The sequence below is a fragment of the Lasioglossum baleicum genome, chromosome 4 (assembly GCF_051020765.1).
Source record: "Lasioglossum baleicum chromosome 4, iyLasBale1, whole genome shotgun sequence".
Classification (NCBI taxonomy): Eukaryota; Metazoa; Arthropoda; class Insecta; order Hymenoptera; family Halictidae; genus Lasioglossum; species Lasioglossum baleicum.
The window spans coordinates 7,223,821-7,251,327 of record NC_134932.1 but is presented as its reverse complement, the minus strand read 5'-3'; the positions used below and the strand labels follow the sequence as shown (position 1 = coordinate 7,251,327).

Genomic DNA, 27,507 nt, shown 5'->3' with positions numbered 1-27,507 from the left:
AACAACGAAGAAGGACGAGCGCCGATCGATCGTTTCAGTCTCATCGAAGGGTAATTACTCGATCAGGCGATTAATGAGTATCGGTCGGGTTATGAGCGCGCGTTTATTACATAAATTTCGATGTCGCAAGGGTGGGTTCGACGCGCGAGGGAACGTCAAGGGCGTCGGGCTTGCCGTGTGCATATTTTAGGAGTTGGAAGACCGCGGGGAGGACGTACATCAAAACGACACCCACGGTTGTAATAACATAATCGGATGACCGTCGCGTTAAGCCCGGTGAGCGCGATATAAATTATGATAAATCGCTCCGTTTAATGACACGTTGGAAGACTGCAAACAGGACTCGTTCTCTGCCACCTCCCTTCCTTTTCTCTCCCGCCTTTCGCGCGTCTCGTTTAAATCATTCGGCAAGTTCAACGGGAACACGGCCGAGCGTTATTCTCTCTCTCTCTCTCTCTCTCTCTCTCTCTCGCGTGTTAATATCTCCTGCATACGAAACGGGGACGCGACTCTTCAGAGATTCAACGGAGGACAGCTGGGACCAATAAAATCTCCGGGACTTGACGCAGATAAGCAGATACGCTACCGTGTTACGGTTCCCCGAATAAAAAGCCGCCCTTGATTTAACAGAGATAGCACAAAAGGCATCCGACCCGACTATTTTATTTGGGAGCCTCGCTGCCGAGATAACGCCTTTCCTAGGCTTTCGTAAAATTGAAACTGTAATCGGGCCGCTCGTTTGCCAGCTCGATAAACTCGATAAGGCAGAACAATCGTAGAAATAGTATTTCCAAAAATGATTAACGCTGGTATTGACCTCGATTACTAAATGTACAGTTACTCGAATTAATATTCGGACTTTTTATTTGCACTTTTTTGGGAAGCTAGAGCAATTAGTTTACTACAGGATGTGAAAAGAAATTTTTTCAAAAATTCCAATTGAGAAAGGAATTATCGAAAAACTACTAAAAGTTGTGGATCGAAAATTTAAAAGTTATGTTTTGTAGATCCTTTAGAGCGTCCGAATATTAATTCGAGTAATTGTATATTACTTTGAATTACTTGGCACAATTTTGAAGATCGCGGCAGTCACAACGTTTCGGCCAGAGGCAGTAAAAAGAGTCACCCAGATTAGCCAACGTTATCCCGAAAATTCCGAATTTCACTGACAAACAACCGGCGATCCTGCTAATCCCTTCTGCCTAGGTTCCTGTCACAGCTATCGAAGTGGCATTTCAAAAAAACACAAAATACAGTTGCTCCGTTCGCGCGTCAGCGTTCGATCGCGAGCAACGCGGCCGTAGAAAGGGAACACTGTAATTCACTCGGATTTCACTTACGCGATAGATATTCAATAATACGTGGTGGGGGACCGGTATACCGGTAAACGGGGCTCGCGCGTTTCGCAGTTCGCCTAACGGCTCTATAATTCCGATTGCACGCGCGAAAACATCCCCCCTCGTTCGCCCGTTGTCGGGATTAGAAAAACGCGGACGCGAGTTACGGGCTCGCTCGAGGATGGAGAATTTATGGAGGGGGATCGGCGACTACGGTACTGGTTCCCGGTACCAGTTTCCGGTACGTATGGGACAAGCAAGATCGCGTGCGTTACAGGGAGCATTATTCGCCGGTGTATCGCGTCTGTAACTCCCGTCGACCGACGTGATAAATTCGATTAAATTACATATCGCGGCAGTTCGTAAAACAAATTGTTCGAGGTTGGGCGGACGGTGGACACGCCGCGCTTTGTACAGGGTGTTTGAAAAGTAATGGTCGTCCGTCCTAGGGGTGAATCTATACCTCTGGCTCAAAGAATAACAAAGAAATGACAAAGAAAATTGTCGTTAACGTTTGTTTTTACATCAATACCTTCTACTCATCGAGAATAGAAGAAGTTTGGAAGGAGCCACATGTCGCAAACAAATAGTTATTGAGATATAAGCTGTTGAAGTTCTTGCAAAATTTGATTGTGTAGAATTATACGTATAGACTAAAGAATACTGCTACAGTCCACACAACCGTGTCGATACACACGACGTTTGCCTCGAGGCACGCACCGATTTTCTGTTTCATCGACACGGGGTGGACTGTAGTAATAGACTTTTGTCTATACGTATAACTCCACACAATCAACAAACTTTAACAGCTTATACCTGAATAACTATTTGTTTGCGACATGTGGCTTCTTTCAAACTTCTTTTCTTCTAGATGAGGGAAGGTGTTGACGTAAAAAACAACTTCATCAACAATTTTCTTTGTTGTACACAAGGCTTTTTTACTTTTTTTATTTTAAGCATTTCAGATCTCAACTGAGATCTATTTCTGTGCTGCACTGAAGTAAATTACAGTATACATATACACTAACGAGCATAACTGATTCAACACACTTTAAATCAGAATAACTTTTTTATGAATGGACCAAACGGCTTCAATTTCTCTGTAAGGCTAGAAGGCTAGTTTAGTAAATGGCGTCTAAAAACTATTTTGAGGAAATGCATTTTACTACTTTTTTAGCTGGGCCAATAACGAAAATTTAAAAGATGTGTTTGGTCAACTCGTATAAATGATAGACGCTCTGAAAATTTCATTAAAATTGGTTAATTGGTTTACGAGCTATAAACGATCAAAAGTGGTAAAAATTGCAATTTTTCAACATTTTCAGCCTTTTTACCACTTTTGATCGTTTATAGCTCGTAAACCAATTAATCAATTTCAGTGAATTTTTCAGAGCGTATGTAATTTATACGAGTTTGCCAAACACATCTTTTAAATTTTCGTTATTGGCTCAGCTAAAATAGTAGTAAAAATCAATTTTTACTATTTTTTTCCGCAATTCCGACCAAATGCATTTTTTCAAAATATTAGTTACTAAACTAATTCTTCTAGCCTTACAGAGAAATTGAAGTCGTTGAAGTCGTGCATATTCATACATGCATAGTTTATATTAAATCAAATTAAATTCGTAGTTTACAGTTTTTTTAAGAAATTAAAAATGAGACAACAAGCTTTTTTTAATATTGGGTCGGGCAACTAATATTTCTAAGCTTAAGGGTAATTGAAGTTTAATTTACGCAATTGTTGAATTAGCTTAGATCGCTGTAAATCGAAGAGGCTAAAAATATGATTAATATCCTGACTACTGTGTCCGCAGTCGCATTTCGGGTCACTAATAATTCCTACACAAAATAGAGTCGCATTAAGACTATAATGATCAGCTCTGCACCGATTAATAGTTACTATAAGTTCTCGTGACAGACGTTCGTGTTTAAACCATGGCTTAGACCTTCCAGTATAATAATGGTTGAAAAATATTTTCCCTTTCATCAAGCCTTGCTCTATTATAATCTTTTTGGTTTGTATATGCGCATTTCTCTTGAACTCCTTATACAAGTCGATAAATGGAATTGGTAATGTTGAGACACTACACGCTTCTGTGGCTTTAAAATTCAAATTAAAAATCACTTGTTTTCACGGCCGTTACCGAGAAGCCTCCCTTAACGCAAAGTTCAAAGCACGTTGTAAGTTTCCAAAATAAAAATGTTTTATTTGCGTATACTGTACAAGAACGATTATTTGAAATGATATTTGAAATATTTTTTCTCTCAAATTTCACCCAGCTCCGCTGCCATAAAGGACTCATAATGCCGACGGAGGGTTAAGTTTATGGGACAACGAGGCCTGTGAATCGACCTGTAGAAAGCTCGCCAAGTAGCTTCTAGCGGCGCGGCGGCGGCCATCGAGATTGAACATTGTCTCTTCGGCCACCATTTAATAGCCGATCTAAACGAAAATGTCGCGCGGCCCGCGTTTGAATTGTCTGGCGCGCGCTTTATTACGGCCACAACAGGTCCGCGAGGCGCATCGGCGGCCCCGTGCATTTAACGCTTATTGCCAGAAACCGTGACTGTGGTCAGTGAATGTTCGCGGCGTTTCCACGGAATGATTCACTCGAGGTTCGCATGCGCCGGCCCCGTTTGTTGGCCAAGTGCACACGCGTCGACTAGCAAAGCCGACAGAACGTCGCCCAGCTATGGCTTGGAATTTTTCGACGCTGCCAGTATCCAGATAGCGGCTGTCGCACAAGTCAATTACCGACTTGAAAAATTCATAACTTCCTCTCTCGACCTGGTTTACGCTTAAAATTCTACTCTCGCCGCGCGTCGTGCGCCACTCGCGCGTTCACCCACGGTAGAACGAAATCTTCCGTAAGTTTTAACCACGACAATAGCGTCAACTCGCCCTTGTTGTCTCTTCGTAGACCGTCCTCAAAGTAAATTAACCCTTTCGCTGCTACCCTCGAGCTGGATTGTAATCCAAAGCGCATGTCGCAGGCACGCTAGACGCGCTCAACTACGACGAAACTCCCGCCGTATTCCTCAAAGGGTATTCAATAAAACATCGCAATTGAAAGGAGTGACTCGTCGCTACGCCGTTCCCTTGCAAATAACGTAAACAGTATTGTCGATGATAGCAATTGTCGCGGCTGCAGCACACTTCGAGCGGCGCTGTCAACTTCTCAAGTTGGACGCTGTCTGCTACGAAAGGATTCTCAAAGCACTCGCGACAATAAAGCGGAGCAACATGTTTAGGCAAATGCAAAGCACAGCCTAACGAAACAGAGTCTCTGTTTCTTTATTAATGATCGTAACAGATTCCAAGCATTATAAAACAGAAACAAACTATTTTCACCTTCCGCGACGGACTTTAGAGTACATATTGCAGTTACTCACTCTCGCCATAAATGCATAAAATCCTCAGTCTAATTATCTGTACAATACACATCGATCGCGGAAGCGTTCATTACTGAAACTGTTCGGTTTAAATTTTTAATCGGCTGAGGATTAAATCCCGCGTAATTAACGGCGATAAATTAAGTGATCAATTACGAGCTTACACGAAAATGCACTAATTAACCAGTTATTCGAGTGCTGTATCCAGCCGGGTAATGTATTGCAGTCGTAAAGTAACTGTAAAATATTAATCATTTTCGCGATTAGACACAGTCCGCGAGAGATTTAATGTCTATTCAACGGCGAACGCTTCCACCGTAAAAACAGGTAATAATTCATGATGATAAAAAAAAAAGAATGGTGCACGTTCTGCTCGAATGATTGTTACCGGTTCCGTGGTTGTGGCTTACGGCGCGCGCGGCACGAATCATCGGAACATCGTACACGTGTACGCCGTTGTAACAGGCACCAAGGACTTCGGTACACATTACGTTTCTATCGTACGATCGGACACAAGTTGGCCGAGCGCGCATCCAGCATCGTAAGTCGAGGCGCAGCGGCGCTAATGCGCTCGGATTAGAAAATCCACGCAACGGTCGATAAATTATAAGTTGTTCCGGAAACAATTGCCAACGCGCTAGCGTCGGCGGTGCGCAACGCATTTTAATTGATCGTCGCGGATATAGCCCCGACAGAGAACTCGATTGCTCTCGCCTCTCTCGTCGCGATGAGTCACGAACAGGTTCTGGGTTTAAAGCGCACGAATTTTAAATAATCCATCGCGGTATTATTCTTTCGACGACGCGAATAAGGGAACCGCTGCTGGATGCTGTCATCGACTCGATTTTACTCTGTGCAGTCATCCGTTCGATGATAGCAACCAACGGTGTAAAATAAACCCGAGTGACTAATGATCGTTTGTTAAGGTTGAACCAGGTATTATCATTGCTACCATTGTCGAGCGGCGATAAAAGTCTTCGTAGCGAGTAAGAGCAGGTTTCGATGATAATACGGAATGACAGTAATAAAAAGCAAAGTGAACGGAAAGCCGTAACCGGCCACAAAAGTCTAGATAAAACTGTTCGCGAACACGATTTAAGTACTTGTACACAAGTAAATGGTATCGGTAGACTGCGGATTTTATGCATTCTTAACGACAATGTGAAGAATGGACATTCTGAGAAATTTTGTTATATTTTTTAGAGGAACATTAACGAATTCTTGAAAGAAATACAGTAAATGGGTACTCAGGTTCATTAATCCTCTATTGCATTCCATTCCCAATTGGGCACTTGAATTCCAAATACATACAGTTACATATAGTAAATTAAGTAGACAATACTGAAGGCTCTGAGCATGTTGGTTCCAAGTGGGAATATTGCGATTTTGTACTTGCATATGTATAAAGTTCCCAAACAGAAACAGTCATAACTTCAAATAAATAACATTTCCTAATAAAATTTTATTATTTATTTCATGACCACATTTATGTTTAAGTAGACTGACAGCCACATACATTTTTTTCAACTCGTCATAACAATTCATGCAGTAGAGGGTTCACACTAGAAATCTACCCTGAACTACACTAAAAAATAAATTTCCCAGTAATCATTGATGATTATTTTAGAGAGGATTTTTTACTTTTGTTTGTATGCGCAGTTTTTTATTAGCTCGAGATGTCGGACAGTACGACAAATCGTTAAACTAGAAGAGTCTCTAACGGAGCTGCATTATTGTGCAACTTCAACGTCGGACACTTTTTTCAACTGTGTAACGGAGCTGCACAAATATATTTTATATTATTGTGCAAGCTCGACGTCGGACACTTTTTGCAACTGTGTAACGGAGCTGCACAAATATATTTTATATTATTGTGCAAGCTCGACGTCGGACACTTTGCGACTGCTAAGTCTAACGGAGCTGCACAAATATTTTTATTATTTGTGCTACTTCGACGTCGGACACCTTGCAACTTCTAAATCAATCGGTAAACTACTACTACTACTACTACTACTAGTACTACTAACTAAACTACTAGCCAGAGTCTAAACACCGAGATTTCACAGTTGCAAGGACCTCTCTTCCCTCACCCTTTTTTCATTCTAAGGGGGTTTCGTCCCAGGGCCGCTAGAAGAGAACTCATCGGTAAGGTTACTCTTACAATAGCGGGCCCTGCCACAGACGCTGGGATATTGGAGGACAGTTGAAGACGGTATATATAGAAATCGGTGACGGATCAGGTACTAGCGAGAAAGGTCTCGAAAGGTCTCGACCCTTTGTCCATCTCGTGGCCAGCGTAGGAGGTAGCCGCCACAGGGTTTAAACTCAACTGTAGGGTGCGCTTACAGTGCACCCGTTTTCGTCCGGTTTGGCCGACGTTCGACGCATCTGTCTCCTTTTTCAAGCGTGCGAAAAAGAGACACAACGCCGGACGTCGCACAGTGGGCCCAAACGCCAATCTAGCTGATAAAAAATCATAGTGATCAAACGCAGCTTCCTATTGCAACTTGTATGGAGTCGTTGTAACTGGGAAACTTCAATCTTTAAATTTATGGTAATTTGGACCACAAAAAAATTTTTTTTTTAACTTTTTATAGTCATTTACATTAATGTAATTTTAGAGAGAAGGAGCATTTTCGCGGAAATTAAAGTGACTAGCGTTTTTAGTCACAAAATGAACTGAAACCGACACTAAAATAAAAACCTCATATATTTACAAACATACACACTTGATTAGAGACTTATTTACACTTCTAGTTATACATACATCGTTTCAGTTTTGTACACACATCCATGCATGGAATACATACTTACACTATAGGAGAGATACTGACGTTTTCTGGACAGGGAAATATAGCCATTTTCCCCAAAAATTCGTGTTTATTACGGGAAAACCTTTACGACCGAGGCCGATTCCTCCCAACCATGATTGGGACTTCGCGGCCGCAGCCGAGGCTCCGCGGTCACGCCCGATCCTTATTTTATGATAGACACCAGTTACTTGACTTGCACAGAAAACCGAAAGTCTTGGATTCTCTTTACGAGTGATCGCAAACTGTTCACAAACTTTAAAGTTACATTAAACAATTTCTGGAAAATTCGGATTTTATGCATTCATAACGACAATAGATTGGCCGTATATGTACTAAACTGTTAAGAAATGAGAAAATGAATTATCATTTAATTTCTGTTTCGTACGATACACATGGACAATTTTTATTTCGGCAAATCGCGAACGGGAAGGTTGTCCGATATTTTTCTAAACGAGTTCTCGCGAGGCATTGTTGTCTGCTGTAGAATTAGCCGAACCGGCGATTATAGAGTCATCGTGATTAGAGCTTTCACGGTTCACTCGAGCTTATGATGGTCATAGATACCGGATAAAGCTATCTACGACGAAAATCGAAAGTACAGTGGTCGCCCGAGGCTTGAATTACATTAACGATTCAGTCACGGCATAGTCATGGTTCGTTCGGACATTATTCAATGCTTCTAGGCGTGACCGAGCCGTGAACGTTCAGTGAACACTACAAAGCATGGCCCACGTAACCAGAGCCGTTTCAAGCGCTTTACGAACTGCTTTTACGGAAGATTATGCTCCGTAAAGAGTACCGTGTAGTTTCGAATCTCTCTTTAGTTTGGGATTCGAGACTCCCACGACCTAACATTATAGATATACTGCACTCGCTGCAGCAACGATAGTCTGAACCCTTTAATTTTGCAAATTGTTATTGTCTGATTCACTTAGACCTTCCATCAATATTGATTTACAATTAAAAATTATAACACTTCCAAGGGAGGGGTTAAGAGGTAGAGAACTAAACGTGAAAGTTCTCTGTTTCCGTAAACTGACAGGACTGTGCGAAACATAAAACATTATCACAAAAATTATAATCGGTACCTACTGCCTTTATTTTGCTAAATGAATTGATGGTTCTCAAATCAATCTCAATAGAAGAATTCAAAATAAGAAAGATTGAATTTCGATACAATCAAGTTTACATCTATTTGTTGTAAAATTCTTCCTTTTAATCTTATTTTTAAAATAGTAATCTTTCTGTCGCGTGCAATTCTCGTGTGCACGGCCTGCTACGCGTAAGGAGCGGTTAACAGTATGTAGGAAACATTCTATAAACGACTAAACAAATTATGAGGTAGATAAACGATCGTCAACTTACTTTCCGGCTAGCTAACTGTGAAGGACGATCTCTTAAACTGACTGTATTGCTTTCGCTTTGATGCGCCAGAGTATACCGAAGCTCGTAATGCAAATGCAAACAGTGTCAGACTACACATAAGCTCGAGTGACAATATAAGAACTACGGAATAGCATTGTGTGTGTGTGTGTCAGGTTGCGAAATGGAAGCGCGTCAACTTAAATAGCAACGCGAGCGTGCCACAAGGATTTTATCTCCGAGACGCATCTTCGGTAAACGGATTATCCCATCAGCAGGACTTAGCAAGTTGCATGCAGATTCGCTAGGTGGTCCCATGACGGACTGGTATATCTCGGACAGGAGATATTCCGCGATCGAATCGCGGAAAAATGCGTCGCGTCTCGTAAAGCTGATTTTAGTTATCGCCAGGTATGTACACTGTCGAACTGGTTTCACTCGGCCGAGCCGCATAATTACAGCACGCATCCCAGGTGGTCTTAATAAATGAATACCATAATAAACGACTCTGTCGGTGGCAAGAAGGAAAGGTCAGGTCTTGCACGGTTACTGAGAAAGGGAGAAAATCGCGTCCCGATAATTGCACGATATTATTTTTGAAACCGTGTTCGGCCCGAGCTGTCCACTCGCTGCCCGCCTGGATTAACCCGCTCGCTTTATGTGGTCGGGGACGATTTACTGTTAAACGATCCCTGTATTTTCCGACACGCGAACATTCGGCCTTTTTTCCTCTACGCCGTTAGAGCGTGGCCGGAATGCGGTTGTGGCGCGTGGAAATGATTAATCCTGATATCACACTAGTTTTTCACATGGTCATAAAATAGTACTGCGCCAGCCTCTACATTTTTCCTGTTACATACTTCGTTCCTTTAGAGCGTTTTAACACTTAGTGCAGTGGTAGTCTTTTTCTGAACTTGAAGAGTGTAACGTGGTTGCGTGTTATGAGAATATTAGAACGAAATTAAAATTTTTAATCCTCGGATCAATCTTTCACGTTCATTTTTATTTAAAGGGGGCTCGTCAAGTCTCTTATCGGTAACTGCCGACATTCACAGTCAAGTAACAGGGAACCAGGAAGAGATCAACCTTTGGATAGAAGTGGTCGGGTCCATTTTAACTTAGCAGTTCGAAGGCATCGTCTATCTACTCAGCTCTTGACCATTCATTTAATGATGAATAAAAAGATCAAATATTGTAGCTAAAGTACCTTTCTAAAAATATCTGCAAAAAGATTTAAAGACATCGGCGTATCGGTTTCAGCTTAATCGGATAATTAAAGGAAGAAAGAAATTTTGATTTCACTTCCGTGTCTTGCAATCAATGCAAACATTTTTTATTTTGCATAAAGATCCGCAGTCCAGTTATGAAAAATAGAATAGGAAACATATAGGGTGAAATTGGCTGAGCGTTCACAGCGGGCTGATGGAAGGATCCGGAAGGTTCGTCCTTCCGAGTGTATTTGGACGGTGGAAGCGGTCTGTAACGAAGAACGAGGCATGGTTTAAAGAATCGATAAAGCCGCGGCACAATGTTCTATGTACACATATACGTCCAGCAGCCACCAGAACAGCCGGAAAAAGAAAATAATCCGTGGTCCGGCGACCGTCGCCGCTCCAGCAACACACATCGCAGCCTTGCAGCTCTTTTTCCGTAGCCCACATTTGCATCGATCTCCGCTCGGGTCGCAGCCACAGTTCTCGCAAGGGTGGCGAATCTTTGTCGCGGACTTTACCATTCAACTTTGGGGGGATTTCACCGGCTAATCCTTAGTCAGGTTTTCGTTGACCGACGAATCCCCCATTGTCCGGCCAAGTTTCCGGCAGCTTCCACGACCCGGGTTCAACGGTGTTCGACGAGAGATCCCATCGCGATAGATGACGATCGTCGGAGACGTCCAACGTCGATCCAACAGCCCCGGGGGAAAATGCGAAAAGTGCTCGCCAAAGGCTCGACCAGTAACCAAAACACGAGGTGACGTTCGCGGACGTAACGACCTAGTTTACGCTTCCAATTCAACCGAGGAAGAATGGAACGGTCCGACGTGAAACGGCGCAGGACGGAGAGAAAGGGGAGTCTTGGGGACAAGGACGATGCCGGTGAGGCAGGGATGTGCGGAATGGAGAGAAACCGAGAGAGGAGAGAGAGAGAGGGAGTAAGAGAGGGGAGACCAAGAGGGGAGAGTTTTGAAGCGGAACACACGTACGACAGCTGACGGCGAGAACCTGCCCGCCTTCAATCTTCGTGAAGTTTTTCGGCCGAATTTGGTTGTTTGCCTGCCATTTATTAACACACCGGCCGCTGCGAGTCAAATATTTGGACATTTTAATTTTTCGCTCCGACAAATCATGTTCCTGAAATTGACATTCCGCGTTTTTTGCGCGAATCCTACAGCTGGTACACAGAATTCATTTTTGAGAGTGGTGTATAATTTTGTGTGTACATTGTTTGTAGCGGGGTTATGTAGCCAATTTTGATGGAGTCTTGAGATAAACTCCATGTGTGTGTTATTTGAAAGGAACACGGCCTGGGGCTGTCACATTTTTTAAGAGTTTCTGTGGATTTCTTAACCCTTTGAATCCGGCTGACGTATAGTGTACTTTCTAAACTAATTCAGCCAGAGTTTTACGGAATTCTCGGCGTAATTATAATTAAGGACGTTTGCAAATCGTCAAACAACACTATTTATTTTCTGGGGGGAATTGTTTCGTATAAGTTACGCTAGCTGTGTTAACCCTTAGCACTCGAGTGGCTTCTCTGAGGCACCACTTAAAATTGCTGTACCATTATTCGCAATATTGTTTACATTACTATAATTATGTTGGTATCTAACCAATTACTAAAAATTTCAAAGATCATAGGGGACGGAAATATTCTAGGTCGGTAGAGATGTTCAATTTTCGAGTTAAAATAGCTCCGAGTGCAAAGGGTTAATAAAAATAAAATTTATACATTCGTTGAAACTTCCCGGGGTCAAGGTTAATTAATTTATTTGTAAAATATTTGTTTGTCAATTTCATTGTCGCCTGCATCTCCCGCTGAACTCGTCACGGTTCATATTGATCCTTCACAGTCCCCTGGCACTTGGAAGACCATTAAAATCGACAACTAAAAATATACTTAATAATCTCGGATTATTTAATCTTGTTATAGTTCCAAATTGCATCGACTAGTTTCTGCTAAAAATGGAATGGAGCCGTGGTAGGTTTAGTGTTAATAAAAGCGGTGACCCGCGCAGTAGTTTCTTTCCCCGAAAGTCTTCGTAAAGTAAAAGAACCGACTCGACTCGTCCCGACCTCAAAAAGCAAAATCCTCCTGTAAAGTAAAAGCCCCAGATCCGTCAAATTTTCATCGAAATCCAACAGAGAGAGAACGAGAGAGAATCCAGCTGGTAGTGTTTCCGAGGCCCTGGATGAAGCAGGAAAGGGTCGGGTAGCAGGGAACGCGAGCGAGGGAGGGTGAGAGTCTTCGGTGGGGGTAGAATCCAGCATGGTTAGCAGAGACGGCAGGAGGGAGCGTCGGTGGTGGGAGTACCGCGGTGGGGTGACCGGTGGTGGGGGGAATAAACACGCCGGCGCCTCAGTATCGTCGCGTCCATCGAGGGAGTCGGTTTGTGACGATCTCGGTGTTCCCCCGTCGTCGCGGAACAAAAGCCACCGATTCTCTGGGTTCATTTATTTCTCTCGGGAAACTACTCTCGTGTAATCGAGCCGGGTTTGTACGCGTTTTCGAAGACCCCGGGTGCGTTTGTTTTCGGAACACGAACAGGCATGCCGCGTTCGATCGACGACGAGGGCTAGCCTTGCCCTTGAAGCAGCCAGCGGGTTTCGAGTGGTCGAAGAGAAGAGGAGAGGAGCGCGTACCGCGCACGACGTACCAACCAGCTGTGCCGGAATCGTCCGCGTGTGTTTGTGTTCGACGTTTTTCCTTGTTTTTCGTGACATACGTATTCCGTGACAAAACGAGGACAGTTTTTACGTTCCCCGTGGTTCGGTATTCTCCGTTGTTCAGTTCTGTTTGGTGCTTATGGTGAATTCGCCTGGACGATAAGCGAGCGAGCAGAGGAGGAACAAAGGGACCAACGGACGACAGTGCACGGGAGCAACGGAGAGAGATATCGGCGTGTATCGATCGAGAGCTCAGCTCGCCGTTGACGTAAGTCGATGAATTTTGTCCTTAACGCGAGTAATGATCGAGGCGGTACGCGCTCTCTTGCGGACGCATCCGCGAACGTGTCTGAATTTGTCTCGACCAGAGCACCCTATTTCACGTGTAATAAACGGATCAGGCTCTTAATCCTTGTACATAATGTTAACAGTAAACGTACCACGACCGGTAAAATGACCGGCTCTACATTTTTCATTTTATGTACAATTATTGAAATTGTAAAGATGCAATCTGAACCGCGCAAAGTCTAAGTAAATTAAATTTTATCATTTTTATAAGGCAACATGTGCCCTCTACTTTTACAGCTCGGTATGTACTTTTAGTGTTAAATACATGGGTGTATTTTACTTTCACGAATATTTGTGTATTTCAATATTGTATGCGGTGATATCACGCCGGACAGTTAGCGTGAATTTATTGCTGTCTCGCTTGCGTCTCACTTGTAACATCAACAGTCGAAAAACGATCAACTACGGTATAATACTAATTTTTTCTGTATCGTTCCGACACGCGATCAGGTACATAGTGTAAACACAACAAATGCATTGAAGAATGTTCGTCTCATAAATCGACCTTCACGCGTGTCTTAAGGACACAGACACTTTATTTACAAATGCACGGATTCCGTTTACACGTGTCCCTCTAGTACACGTTCAAAATCGTAAACTCGAGTCTCCAGCAACGTAGCATATCGGGATCGTCTCACGTAGGTCACGTAGATGCGGTGAACTGGTTCGCTTTTGCTTCGCTTCTTCTTTCCCTCGTTTTCCTGGCAGCAGCGCAGCGCGGCGCCTTCGGGCTCGAAATAGTCCGACAGAAGTTCACTGCCTTCCTCTTCTGATTCTGTCATCGAGGTTACGTGCACCGTCTCGGCGGTGGATTGCTCGATCGGGTCGATACATCGCGATTATCTCGTACCGAACCTGTACACGCAACTTTTTCACGCGTTTCCTGCGCTCAACGTCTCCCCTGGCTGTTTTCTCGCGTGACGTCGCCTGATGGATTGCATGCGATATCCTGCGACCAGGTTCCATGTCCCGAACGTTTTCTACATATGTTTCTTGTGACGTCGATTGCATCCAACGCCGGATGAGGGCCCACGACTCTCGCGACGCGCTGCGAAATATTTCTGGGAAACGAATTAAAACCGTTGCTTTCGAAACGAGGGTGTAGAAACCACCGCGTTTTACACTCCTACAACCAGATGCGCTGTTCACATAACACTCTATTCAACGCCCGTCACAAACGGCCTCCATGTTCCCACAGAGTTCTTCCATTAAACTTTCGAAAATATCTTAGAACTTCGGGAAACTTGATGGAAACTTTAATAACCCCGTGGCCGCCGGTGCCATTTTCCGTCGAGATTTTCGTAATCGTGAACCTGTTTTTGGTTATACCTGGTTAACAAATTGCACAGCGAGAAAAGTGACACAACTCAAAAATGCAGCATTTGAGAAAAATCTACTTAAAGAATACTAAAAAAATTCATGTTGAAATAGTTTAAGCTTCTTTTAAATTTCAGGTAACTATGATAAATTGCGAGATAGAGATCTGACGCTTTTCGTGCATGTTAGGGCACTTTTTCAATGGCATAACCTCAAAATTGCCATTTTTTGACTTGTGTCGCTTTTCTTTATCTAGACTGCGGATCTTTATGCAAAATTAAAATTGTCTGCATCGATTGCAAGGAATAGAAATTAAATTAAATGTTATTTCTTCCCTTAATGATTTTAATAGAGGAGAAATCATACATTGACATTTTCAACTTTTGAAATATTTCAACAATTTTGAATTTCATCTACTCAATTTTACTATGTAAATGCTTAAAGATCCACAGTCTAGTTATCATTCTTGTTGGACGTTGGTTAATCCTTTGACGAGAATCACAATTTTCTTATGGTATTCTATGATTTTCAATCAAACCATTTTCCGGAAAATCATTGTTATTTCTATTTTTTTAAAATTATTATTTCTATTTCTAATATTGTTATTTATAAAAGTAAACTTGGATACATGTCTACATAAGAACTGAGGATAGGATCTTCAAGGTCAACTCTGAATCTTAAAATTAATAAATCTGCATGATCCAATAGAATTTCTGAACAACATCAGAGAATTCAATAAATATTTATTTTCTGGAAGAATGGATTCACTTTTGCTGCTCACTGCATTCCTGGAGGAGGTCAGCATCAATATTTAAGCGAGTCGAGTGTTTGAGAAAAAAAGGATTCGCCAAGTGTTGCTTGGAGCGGCTGTTGTATACAATTGGTGCAGCGAGTCGACGCCAACGCAACACGGATGTAACGCGAATTTATTGTCAACTAATTAACCGTTGGCCGTATAATGAAACGCATTTCTCGTTTCAATGGAACACGTCCCGAATTATTCTTGAACGCGGAGAGCTCGAATTACCGGCGGATATTCGTTGCAAATAAAAACGTCCGAAGTGCATCGGCCATGGAAGAACCGTTGACCTTTGTCGAGTGTCAATCAAACGACTGAATCGTAAAACGTTTTAATTAACATTCTCCGTGCCTCCGATGTTTTTCAGTCGTTCACGGTAACGATGCGTTCGTTGCACAACTCTGCTTCTATCGCATTGTCGATACGGAATTGAAAACGCGTTAACATGCTCCTCAAACAATATTGCTTTGACCGAACTCTGACACTGACCTCCGATAATCAAGTGGCACACTCTTCCAACGTGAAATCATAGTTTTTGTAGTCGTTGTTGTCCTAACAGTGTTGCATCAATTTATGCAGTCCTTGATATATAGCTGCTTGTGGTTGTTATTCGAGAATATTTGAGAGACTTGGCAAATTATTGGTTCATTAATTAGAAGAATTTCATTAATAATCGGTCTGTTATCGTTGGGCAGCGGATTTTTATGCATAATAAAAATTATCTGCACTGCTTGCAAAATATCACAGCTACATAAACGTTTTGTAGTTGTTTTGTTCCAGAAGTTGGAAATGAGACAATAGTATTTATAAATTCTAGTTATCATGCGCGAAATTTATGGTCGAAGATGAACTATAAATTCAGCGATAGTCCACATTACCCATAGTTAGTGCATACCGTATGTATAGTCATGTTCAATTGTCAATTACACATAGTTTGACGTATTGATTTGGAGTATTGATTTTGCATACTTAAGTGTCCATAGACAGGTATCCATGGTACATACATGCTTTGATGTACACATGACAATTGTCATGGTGCACGTACACCACTGGATTTATGGCGATATTCAATTAGTCATGATCCAGTACGTCGATTTGATGCAGTGATTATGCATACTTGAGTATGTACGAATATTACTTGCAATTCTAGAGAATTTACAGTTACAGTCTTTTTTCCTACATCGACGTTGATTGTTGATAATAAATAATATGGTACAGGGTTCTTCAATATGTACATTGAGCCACGAAAGTCTTCAAACGCCTTTTAAAACAGAATAACTTTTTTATAATTATACCAAACGATCTGATTTTTTATAATCAACTATGTAGAAGCATTGGTTTATGAAATGATATGCAAAAAATATTTTCCAAAAATTATAGTTTACAAGGTTACATGCAAAAATAAAAATGGCATTTTGAACACCTTTTTATTTGGGCCCTTATATATATATATAAATTTGAATGAAAATTTAAAATATATATGTTTTGTAGATCTATGTTAGTTATACACATGCTGAAAATTTCATCGAAATCGATCAACTTTTGATTGACTTTTTATGTGTTTCTGCTTAAAATCCACAGAATCGTACATCTTTCGATGCGTATCGTTTTTTCCTGCGTCAATCAATTTCGACGAAATTTTCAGCATGTGTATAATTAACATAGATCTACAAAACATATACACATTTTAAATTTTCATTAAGGGCCCAAATCAAAAATTTAAAAAAATGCCTTTTTCATTTTTGCACGTAACCTTGTAAATTATAATTGTGGGAAAATCTTTCTGGCATATCATTTCGTAAAGCAATGCTTCTAATCGATTATAGAAAATCAGGTCGTTTAGTACAATTATAAAAAGGTTGTTCTGTTTTAAAGGGCGTTAGAATACTTTCGTGGCCAACTGTACTTCCTGTGCTTTGTTCTATCGCTCATCGATTTTTCAATCGACGATACATTGTTGCTGGTAACACTTATCAGGTTCAGTTTAATATCAATTCCACGTATGTATTCCGATATATGACATATCGATTTCCCATACATGTACCGATATATTGTTGCTGGAAACAATTAGCCCTATCGAATCTAAAGGTCAGTTACACATTCCAGAAATTTCACCGGATTCATTTCACGTTTCTGTGTACAAACGATTAAAACGGTTTTTTACCGTTTTCATCCTGTAACTGCGATTTTACACGATTTTTAACCGTTTGTAGCTCGCAGCAGTGCTAACCGATTTCGGTGATAGTTTCAGTGTGTTCGAACTGACACGAACCTGTGAAGCGTGTTTTTTAAATTTTAATTGCAAGCCCAGGTAAAAAAAGGTGACATTTTTAAAACTAATTTCTGCAGATTTAAAAAAAGAATCTCACAATTGTCGAGGTTAATTTTAAAAAGTTATTCTATTTTAATTGTTGAGTTGGCAACCGATTTGCCGTAATTCCTTTAACAATGTTTGGTGTTACAGTATAATAACAGAAATAATAAAAGTATTAGCAACACGTTCGTTTCTCGAATACACAGTGCGTCGCGCGATCGCGTCGTCGTTTTATTTAATCAAAGTTGAGACTTTTCGGAAAGCGGGGGACGAGGGTCCTGACAATTAAACTTAACAAATTGGCGAACGAAAATGGTTCTGCCGTCTCCTCGCATTTCTGCGCAATACCACCGGCAGGAAGGTATTAAGACGTTTCCCGTTGCACGGTCCTCGCCCCCGTTAAATACTTGCAGAAACTTGCAGACTCTCGCGGAGGCTTGCATATCGCGTTCGCGTGAAGTGCACCGCGTTTGCAAATGAACTACCGCCGCTCTCGGAATACTTGGTCGAACCTCACATATTCCGGTCAAGACTGACCCATACCCCGAGGTGTTGGCAGAGAGCTGCAAGACAGGTAGTGACGTCATCGAGCCAGCTGCTTCGCTTTTGTCCCTATCGTTTATGTCCGCGAGCAACGTTGCCTTTTCCTCTTCCTCTATACTCGCAGTTTTTCGCTCTGCCTCTAACCGTGTTACATATTTTCTGGTCTCTAGACGTTGCCCACGTTCCAACCACTTGAAATGCTGTTGCATTGTCGCGAAAGTTAGAGACCTCTCCGAGGTCATCAACCGGAAGCCGGCGGAATAATGGCGCCAGCCGCGAGATGGCAGAAGATCATCCATTGAGAAACGTTCCGAATAAAGGTCTTGAAAAAAGGATTTCCCACTCTGACGAATATCTCGAAATTTATTAACAGGAAAACTTCAGAGTTAAAACTTCTCGCTAAACTATGGATTTTATCCGTTTCTGGCTTTGAAAGCAGGGCTTGAAACGGGCCCGGAAATAATTGTTTGAAACTGCTTCATTCCGGGCTTGATTGAAACAGTTTTGAAGGACCGATATTCTAAATATGTAACTGTTATGAAGGACCGAAATTTTGGTTGATATCGGTTTCGATTACGGTCCTTCGTACACGCTCTCATATCGGTTGTAATTAGGGTTGCTAGATCTTCTATATTTGATACGAGTCTTCTATATTTGAACTTGATCTTTATGTATGTACCTAAAGGAACTTTCAAAAATCTTTGTTTGAATAAAAAAGCTTAAAATGTGCTGTGTACCTCTTTTACTCGAACTCCTATATTTTGGGCCTATCCATATACATAATTGCAGTTTACTACTTCTTCTATATTTGGATACATAAAACGTTTCTGGCAACCCTAGTTCTAATACTTTGTCGCTCGGCCGGTGCTTTAGGCACGGCGGCTTCTAAGGGTCAGCCGATGCTTTGAAATCGGTGGTAAAGAGACCGGCATCTTATTGTGGATTGCCGACGCGACCGTTGACTCAACGTCATTGGTGACGCGTTTGCGGGGATACCAATCAGAATGATTTCTGGTATTATAAGGTTATATTACTCAGGTTAGTGTGGAAAGATTATTTTCCGCAGTAAAATTCAATTTATCTCCACATCGATCCAGTATGTCATAAAATATTATAGATGTAAATATTATAGAAATATTTACTAAACTAATTCTAGCCTTACCGAGAAATTGAAGTCGTCTGGTCCATTCATAAAAAAGTTGTTCTGATTTAAAGTGTGTGGAATCAGTTATGCTCCTTACTGTATTTAGAATATCGGTCCTTCATAACTGTTTCAAGGACCGAAACCGATATCATAACTGTTTCCAAGCCCTGTCCGAAAGGTATCGGAGACTATAAATCACAGATATCATGCCAACACGCGTTCCAGCGTCGATCACCCAGAAAGAAATTGGCAATTCGTCCCCGGGGGGGTTAACAATCCGGTGAATCGTTACGACGGTTGAAATTTTTCGCCGGCGTAGGACCGTTTCATAAAAAAGAATTTCGTTTCGCAGGCCTTGCGGGAATTTCCCCCGTTCTTCGCGCAGAAGTATAATGAGGGATATTATAATAACGAGGGTTATTTCTTTTCCTTGCGGAAGCTGCCGTGCGTCGAACTCGTTCCCGGAAATCGCACGGTAGATTAGCCAGCCACTTGCCGCGAATTAGCCGGCGCCTGTGGAAACGAGCAAGGACGTTCCGTGCAATTCCTCTCGTCGGAACACGCGTATTCAGGTCGTTCTAATTCGGCGATGCAAATGCATCCCTGTTGTGTCCCCGGTTCTGCGGCGGTGACCGCGTACGTCGTCTATTTATCAGGTTCAGTTCGTTCACGACGGGACGTCACGCCGAATTCGTCCTTACGACCGCTGTAAATGGAAAGATGGTCGCGCGACGGTGTCCTCGACGAATTCCCTGACGGATGGACGACCTCGAGGTCCGCCGGGATCTCTGTGGAGCATGTTTGACGTCATTGACTCAGCTGCTCGTCCTTCTGCGCACAGTGTTTCTCGCAAACGGCGCATGTAATTCTTGCCGCTGTGCTCTTGTACACAGGCGAGCTACACCCGCAAGGATTATTTGTGCGGCTTGATGCTGAGAGGGTTTCGTGCACGGATGGCTAGACTCCGACATTATTCTCCTTCATTTGTTGTGCTATGTCCAAACATGCTGTGTTATTTTGTCATCATTCGGTACGGTCACCTGTCCAGTGAATGGACACCTATCTGTGACCGAACGTGGTCCGTGTTAAACGAGGAAATAATATTGACGATGCCTTCTGCATGTTGAAATTTATAATAATGTTTTGTAGGGTGTAAATAGACTGCGGATCTTCATGCGAAATAAAAATTGTCTGCATCAATTGCAAGAAATGGAAAGTAAATTGAATCGTTATTTCTTCCCTTAATGATTTTAATGGAGGACATATATCAGATGATTGCATAAGTTCGTGCCCGATTTGAAAATAAAATTCAATGGTTAAATTTTAAAGATTCGGTTAAATTTAAATTAAGAAATGGTTAAGTTTTCTACTTATAACTCTTTCTACTTAAAACTGTTAAAATTTAACCATTCAATTTTATTTTCAAATCGGGCACGATATATGTATTATCTAATATATTGACATCTTTAATTTTTAAAATCTTTCAACAATTTTGATTTTCATCTTCTCAATTTTGATTTTCATCTTCTCAATTTTGCTATAAAAGCATAAAGATCCGCATTCTAGTTACAATATATTTATTATATCAATGTAATCTTTCGGGAATTATGTATGTTGAGGATACGACAGGAGTGGAGTTCTTTTTAATTAAACAAGATACAGTTTAGTGAGAAAGATTTACTTTAATATTAGAGATCGAAATCGGCGAATACATAAAACCAGGGCGACGTGCAATTCTTGCCTCGTGCCGATCGTTACTTCGACCGATGAGGTACATACATATATGTACTACATTCGTTACATTGCATCGGTTATTTCCAAAACTAATTCCACAATGTATACAGTATAAGAGGAATCCTATCCACACCCGGTATGCTCTTATTTTATTCACTTAAAAAAGGGAAGAGGCTGTCGGCACTGAGATCCACATTGACTTTCATGCTTATAATAAGTATGCAAATTCCAATCTCATGTTTGTAGAGTTTTTCCACGGACATTTCCAAGGAATTCCTATAGTATTATAATCCTTAGTTATAAGGCACTAGAAAATACCGAGCTAGACTGACATTAAGATCCTTTTAATGGTCCTCCATAGAGAGTTTGGAATCTTTTTATGATGAAATGTGAAGCATAAAGGTGGGATTTACTTAGGAATCCCTGGTACACTTTCCCAGAGAGCACAAAGCTTACACTCGAGGGGCGATATTAAAATCGGTGAAATAGGATCGTTGTTGAAGGTGAAAGAAGAAATTAATATACATACATTATGGATAAAAGCTTGGCTTCGAAGTATTTCTAAACTAAAGTGTGATCGTCTGTTAACTTTTGAGTGTGCTATTAAGAGGTGCATACTTTTATTTCATGAATCCATTCGAGAAACCATAAAGTTTAGAAAATCCATTGAATCGATTATATTATTATTATTATCTCTTCCTTATTCTCTTACATTATCTTCTATTTTTGCTAACACTAATGTTTGTAATCGAACAATAAGCGTTATACATAATGCTAAAATGTAAATGCTGCGTGACTTTTCTAAATCTAATGCGTTCAACGAATAAAAAACACTTTCGGAAATAAATGGATGACAATGCTTCGTGCAAACGCTTCGTAATCCTAAGATCCTCTTTTCATCTGTCGTCGCTCCATGATAAATCCTTTTGTACACTCGCAAGACGGTGACGAATAATTCACCGACCAATGAAAAAGAAGAGCAAGTGTAAAGTCAGAGAGCAGCTCGAGCCACTGAAAAATAGATTCTGTGAGACAGTGAATATTTTAGAGAAAACGTGATCGAATCAGAGCACGGTACTCGTCTAGGTGGAAACTCGCACGCAGTCGTTATACACAGTCAAAGAGAAAAGTATATTTGCCGGTACATTATAGCACGAATAGACGATGAAATTTTTAAAACGCAGATTGGGTCATCAATTATTTGCATCGGTTTGTACCTTTATTAGAAGCCGGCTGCTCGAGGTATACCTTAGTAAAAACAATTTTCAATACGTTGACTCCCGATGGAAGGCCTTGGAACTGTTAACGGCGGAATAAACTTCCTAATACAAAATTGCAATGGTATATTTAACACGTTGAATGGTAAACATTTGTTTCTTGATAAAGCACAGTGCAAAAGTTTTCCATTAAAACGGTGTATTGATTCAACTACTGCGTACTTGCTAAAACTTGGTAAAAATTTTTGCATAAAGCTTCTTCAGTTGGACACCTTTTCACACCATTGTACAGGAAAATCGTTCGGTAGTCAATGTGCTAACTTATTGTTACAGTGAAATGAGCACACCAGTTCCTCGATCTACGCGATGTATGTATACGCTTCGCGTTGTTTTGTTTTACGCGGTTTTCCACCGCGTAAGTTGATCCCTCCGGTGTAAAAAAGGAACATGTGACAAAACATAGAATAATAAGCGAAAAAGAGTAAGTGTGACGAGAAACCAGACGCGTGCATGGAAAATGTTCAGTATACAATGCAGCGTAATACATATATACACCACCAATTAATACATTACCAACCGGTGATTATTGCATAGTTTTGAAAAATCTATGGTACACGGCTAAACACTTTTTAATGAAACCTTCGATAGCAACAGCAATTTTCATTGTCAACTAACAAGACATCTTCAATAACGTCATACAATAGTTTCATTTAAGATTGCAATGTAAAAGAAAATTTCTATGCTTTAATTTGGTACAGCACAATTATTAAAAATCCTATTAATAGACTTCCGGTAGGTAAAGTGTTAAAAGTACCGCTTGTCAAATTTTTATGTGCATATTTAAAAAATCCACGATCACCGATAAATTTTTACTTCATTTCGACGTCGACATCTGGTTGACACTAAACCTACCGAGCCTTAAAAGTACAAACTGGCACATGTTCCCTTATAAAAATGACAAGATTGATATTATTTAGACTTTGTGCGGCTCCTATCGTAGCACGTGCTCTACTAAAAACGTCCATACAATAATTTCTTGTGAAATCATTTGTACTATCTCAATAATTATAAAATAAAAAATATGGAACCGGTCATCTCGACCGTTGGTGGTAGGTCTAGTGTTAAACTAATGAATAAATTTCTCTTCGATCCGCCTGCGTAAGCTGAACGACAAAGCTTAATATTTGCATAAAAACGTGGTCTGCTCGTTACAATTACGCGGCCCAGCTGAAGTGAACAACTATTGCGAGGGTCGGCGCACCTCAAGTTTCTTGTTCCGCAAAACCGAGCGTAATGTCTGAAGACAACAGTCACCGTAGTAATGTACTCTTTTTGTCCTCTCTCTCTCTTTCTCTCTCGCTGTGCAAAACGAGAGGAAAGTACTTGGCCGCGAGTGAAGTCTACCATCACAGTCTCTCGCGTACGCCGGTAATAACTTCATGTAAGCGAGCAGTAGTTTGCATATCGTGCAGTCGCCAAGTATAGCGGTCTCGCATTCACGGAGAACACTTTTGCGGGTAGAGCAGGGTCAACGACGCGAAAGACCTGTCTTTTCTTGGACGACGCCGCTGCTACCGTTACGCTGACGAAATTTCAGTGACTCCGTTGTTACACCGAGACGTTACTGTCAATGTTTGGAACGTTTATTCACCGTGGAGTAAATGGGTTGTTTGAAAGTAGGATGTACGGCGGGACTGGGTCGTTTCCTTAAAAACGTGTCTGTGAGCTATAAATTAATCCGCGTCACTGTATTGCTCTAGAAACCAGGGCTTCGGAGTCGGTAGACAAAATTCATAACTCCGACTCCAATCCATCTCTTTTTTTATCTCCGACTCCGAATCCGACTCCGACTCCGGCGCCGATTTCGACTCCGACTCCGACTCCGACTCCGACTCCGATTCCGACTCTCCAACTTGAAAAAATATGTACTGAAAATAATTAAGAGTTGTAATAAAACTGCATAAATAGTTTAAATATTTGTATTAAAGTATTAAAGTCCAAGAATGTGGAACAGATAACTCTGATACAACATAACACGACTGTTACTTTCTCATTTTCAGGAAATAGTTAGAAGATACGTATCAGTTTGAGAAATACTAGTTTCCATTTTCGAAAATCAATATAATCTCTAATATTTCATAGAGACACGAGACACTTGTTGCTGCTTTTAGGGCTGTCTTTCCTCTTTTTGGCAGTGAACTAACCATAACTTTAACTGTTTCTTCTCTACATAGCACCGAGGTATATACATATACAATACGTCTGTACTGTAGATCGAATATTAGCAATTGTATACATAAAAATCTATTAATGATTTATAAACAAAAGAGTCAAAGTTGGAGTCAGAGTCGACATATTTTTTCCGACTCTGACTCCGACTCCGGGGGTCGATATATAGCTTTTTCTTAATCCGACTCCGACTCCAGTCATCAGCAATTACTCCCAAACTCCGACTCCGACTCCGAAGCCCTGCTAGAAACAGTCACCAACCCGGTATATAAGATGATGATTTCAAAAAGAAATTCTAATTAAAATATTGACTTTTTCGTCGCCCGCGCGATTATCCAAGGTGGCCAGGCGAACGAGATTACGCGTCGCAGGAATGTAATAAAACAATACTTTTCTTTGTTTGGTCGCGCGGTATAATAAATGCCATCGACGCGTATGTCACTGAATGGTTCGTATAATTTCTGTGGCCGCGACGATCCGAGGAAAAAGGGACGGAGGACCGGTCCCCATCAGGAATTCCTGACGCGAACCGAAAACTGGGAACAACGAGCCCTTTCTCGCTCGGTCCACGTGGAATGTTTTTCCATGGATTCCACGAATTTCGCATACGGTCCGCTCGAATTTAATATTGACACGCGTGAACGCGCGGCGAGCCTCGTCTCTGCGAATATATGCGATCGTTGCAGCTGCAATCGCTACCAATGAAAGAGTGCCAGCCGTTTGACCGGGCATATATGTATGCTGTGCGTTCCTCTGTTCCTCCTATCCTTCCTCTCGCCTCGATCTTCTTCTCCATCTTCTCCTCCCTCCGCTTTTCGGCTTCGATTTTTCCTCTTTCTTCCTCCGTCGCGATCTTCTCTCTTTATCTTCTCCCTTTCTTCCCCCGCCTGTATCATCTTTCTGCCTTTCTCCCTAGCATCGATTTTCTCTTTTTGCTTTTTCGGATTCCCTCTCTTCTTCGCTCCCGTCTCTATATCATCTTTTCTGCCTTTCTTTTTCACCGTCGATTTTTTCCTCTCTCCGTCTCGACGTGTCCCCCCCCCCCTCCCTTTTAGGTCTCGATGTTACTTTTGTCTTCCTATTTTTCTGTTTCTATCTCTCTTTTTCGCTGCACCATTTCACTTGGCGTTTCTTTTCGAGCGTCAATTTTTCCGCTCTTTCTGCCCCGATATTCGTTCTATTTTTCTGTGTTTCAATCGTCTCTTTCCTTCACCGAACTGCATCGTTTCTCCGCGTTACTTTTCCAGTGTCGATTTTTATGTCTCCGTTTCTGCCTCGATATTTGTTCTCCTATTAGGTCGTTTCGAAAATTCTGCTTGTGGAAAGCTGCGGCCATGTTCCGTGGCTACCTTTTGTTTTTTAAACCTTAGATAATCCGAAATAAATAAGCGGTATTCTTCTGTGGTCCAAACTGCAATCTGGTGAGGGACATGACCGGCGTTGCATTTTGCTGGCTCAGGAGACAGGATAAGTTATTATTTGTAACCGATTGAAACAATTGGGCAAGATGCACAAACTATTTTTCAATTATTAATGAACAAATTATTTTGTTTTCCGATCTTTCGGAACGTCTTTCTTCTTCTGGTTTTCTATCTCGATTTTCTTCGCGGCTTTCTCCCTTCCGCTCTCCGCGTCTGGCTCCGTCTGCATCTACTCTCTCCCTCTCTTGAGAGTAGGATGCATTTCCCGACGGATTCGCTATATCGATGTACGACGCCGCTCTGGTGCATCCGAGCCGTGTGTTCGGGCACGGTTTAATTGATTCTCCTGCCTCCGCTCGACGAATATGCTTTATGGCGTTGCGCCATGAATCCCGGGTGCAGTCTGTGCGCGTTCCACAGCTTCAATTTTAATCAGTGTAGTCGAACGTTAGTGATATTAAGCAACGCGTGATAGATCCTTCCATTTGGCGCATCCACGGCTTTAGATGTGGATAGTGGATACGTAGCAATCTCGGATGGTTCTCGAATTTTCTTTATCAGCGTTGTCCACTCAAATACGGGAGCGGCTATCAGGATCTCCAGCCTTTGCGGATGCTTCCAGCTTCCATGGTCGATAGATCTTTTTACTCGAAGAGAACCACTTTCCAACCGGAAGAGCTTAATTAATTCATGCAAAATTTCATTTGCAAAGGAACGCGGAATCTGCCGCGATTAATGTTGCAAATGCAATTACACCGGTGGAAGAGAAAATTACATTACCGCTACAACAATGGTGTAATAAAAATTTTTAGTCAAGTTACACACCACCCGGAGGCTATAGATTATTTTTCTGCGATATTACGTGGACCGCGTAACGTTCCAGAGGATATAATTTTTTTTTATTGAAAATCACGGTCTCAAAGTACAAATCTGAACGTTTTCAGACTGCGTTTAGACGCACGACGTACGTTTTCAATTGCAGGAAACAGAAGTTAAATGATACATACATTAATTTTTTGTCCTTTGATCATTTTATAAAGTCGAAAATAATATAACAATATCTTTGCATCTTTCTAATGTATTTTTACCTTTGTATTATACCCACACACTGTTGGTATAGATGTATAAAATCCACACAGTTTACTTATGAGTGATCTTATAATACTGAAACATTTAGCTCAATTGCAACAGGTTTTACATAAGAATATAGTTCTCAATCACACACAGTTTCCCTATAATAAATTTTTACATGTTTTCGGCGCAACGGTTCGTTCGTTTATTACGAATTATACAGCAACTTTGCTAATTGTCAAACAAAATCAACGTTTCGATCCTAGTCTGGATCTTTTTCAAGATTTATTTGAATCGCGTCTGTAAATTAAATATGTTATAGTAATTTTGGAAAAACAGAAATGTTGAATGATTGACTGTAAGAAAAATTGTTCATAAAGACACACTCACTTGCTTTGGGGAAAATAAATTTATGATAAATGTGCAACACGTGTGTTGCGTGCGTCGTACATGCTTGTTGTCAAGATACTGATGTACGCACGTATTTGAAACCGATCTAGGTTTCATCAGCAAATACGATCGATAGAAGAAACATGTTTACAGTTTTCCTATGTTGCGTTTCACGTGCTCTTCCTTGGAAC

At 41.3% G+C, this 27,507-nt stretch overlaps 1 protein-coding gene across 2 annotated transcripts in view; it reads left to right on the top strand.

Moving 5' to 3' along the window:
- The first annotated feature begins 12,472 nt into the window (after nucleotides 1-12,472).
- The window catches only part of LOC143207827 (uncharacterized), a 228,520-nt gene continuing 213,485 nt past the window's right edge, over nucleotides 12,473-27,507 (top strand). For both annotated transcript variants that reach the window (XM_076421644.1, XM_076421643.1), the window contains exon 1: nucleotides 12,473-13,057. The gene's annotated coding sequence lies outside the window, so the exon portion shown is untranslated. The remainder of the gene's footprint in view (nucleotides 13,058-27,507) is intronic.